General features: G+C 48.6%; 3 non-coding genes across 3 annotated transcripts; all 3 read right to left on the reverse strand.

The window, feature by feature from the left end:
- Window positions 1-234: 234 nt before the first annotated feature.
- On the reverse strand, window positions 235-353 carry LOC119344214. The gene has a single exon (XR_005166504.1). It is a non-coding gene; the product is annotated as a 5S ribosomal RNA (ribosomal RNA).
- A 367-nt stretch (window positions 354-720) lies between these two features.
- LOC119344213 lies at window positions 721-839 on the reverse strand. The gene has a single exon (XR_005166503.1). It is a non-coding gene; the product is annotated as a 5S ribosomal RNA (ribosomal RNA).
- Window positions 840-1206: 367 nt separating this feature from the next.
- LOC119344212 lies at window positions 1207-1325 on the reverse strand. The gene has a single exon (XR_005166502.1). It is a non-coding gene; the product is annotated as a 5S ribosomal RNA (ribosomal RNA).
- Window positions 1326-1611: the final 286 nt, after the last annotated feature.

Below are 1611 nucleotides of genomic sequence, written 5' to 3' on the forward strand. Positions count from 1 at the left end.
AATCACGGAGACGAGTTTTCCACGGTTTCCACCCCTCCCTCCATACCGCAGCAACACGAGTTTTTTCCACCCCTTTCAGAAAGCGCTCTTCGCGCCACAAAGCCGCCCCAAGACGCGCGAGCAATGAGCATCGAGCTTAAACATATCGCAAACGTCAAAAATAATATAACGGGATTAATATATATCGCGCACGTGCGATATGTTTGTCACAAGGCGCAAAAAATAATTATAAAAGGAAGGCAACACAAGCACTTCCCAGGAGGTCACCCATCCTAGTACTACTCTCGCCCAAGCACGCTTAACTTCGAAGTTCTGATGGGATCCGGTGCTTTAGTGCTGGTATGATCGCATCCGACATGTTTCCCCGTCTTCGTCCCTTATGCTTGCCACTCCCAGGTCCGCTCCAAAGACGATTCTACATTCTCACTACCATTACAACCGTTCCCTAACAATGGATAATGTCCTATACTACTTACTCTCCCGCTCAATCACGGAGACGAGTTTTCCACGGTTTCCACCCCTCCCTCCATACCGCAGCAACACGAGTTTTTTCCACCCCTTTCAGAAAGCGCTCTTCGCGCCACAAAGCCGCCCCAAGACGCGCAAGCAATGAGCATCGAGCTTAAACATATCGCAAACGTCAAAAATAATATAACGGGATTAATATATATCGCGCACGTGCGATATGTTTGTCACAAGGCGCAAAAAATAATTATAAAAGGAATGCAACACGAGGACTTCCCAGGAGGTCACCCATCCTAGTACTACTCTCGCCCAAGCACGCTTAACTTCGGAGTTCTGAAGGGATCCGGTGCTTTAGTGCTGGTATGATCGCATCCGACATGTTTCCCCGTCTTTGTCCCATATGCTTGCCACTCCCAGGTCCGCTCCAAATACGATTCTACATTCTCACTACCATTACAACCGTTCCCTAACAATGGATAATGTCCTATACTACTTACTCTCCCGCTCAATCACGGAGACGAGTTTTCCACGGTTTCCACCCCTCCCTCCATACCGCAGCAACACGAGTTTTTTCCACCCCTTTCAGAAAGCGCTCTTCGCGCCACAAAGCCGCCCCAAAACGCGCGAGCAATGAGCATCGAGCTTAAACATATCGCAAACGTCAAAAATAATATAACGGGATTAATATATATCGCGCACGTGCGATATGTTTGTCACAAGGCGCAAAAAATAATTATAAAAGGAATGCAACACGAGGACTTCCCATGAGGTCACCCATCCTAGTACTACTCTCGCCCAAGCACGCTTAACTTCGGAGTTCTAATGGGATCCGGTGCTTTAGTGCTGGTATGATCGCATCCGACATGTTTCCCCGTCTTCATCCCTTATGCTTGCCACTCCCAGGTCCGCTCCAAAGACGATTCTACATTCTCACTACCATTACAACCGTTCCCTAACAATGGATAATGTCCTATACTACTTACTCTCCCGCTCAATCACGGAGACGAGTTTTCCACGGTTTCCACCCCTCCCTCCATACCGCAGCAACACGAGTTTTTTCCACCCCTTTCAGAAAGCGCTCTTCGCGCCACAAAGCCGCCCCAAGACGCGCGAGCAATGAGCATCGAGCTTAAACATATCGCAAAC

The sequence above is a fragment of the Triticum dicoccoides genome, unplaced genomic scaffold, assembly GCF_002162155.2.
Source record: "Triticum dicoccoides isolate Atlit2015 ecotype Zavitan unplaced genomic scaffold, WEW_v2.0 scaffold159732, whole genome shotgun sequence".
Taxonomy (NCBI): Eukaryota; Viridiplantae; Streptophyta; class Magnoliopsida; order Poales; family Poaceae; genus Triticum; species Triticum dicoccoides.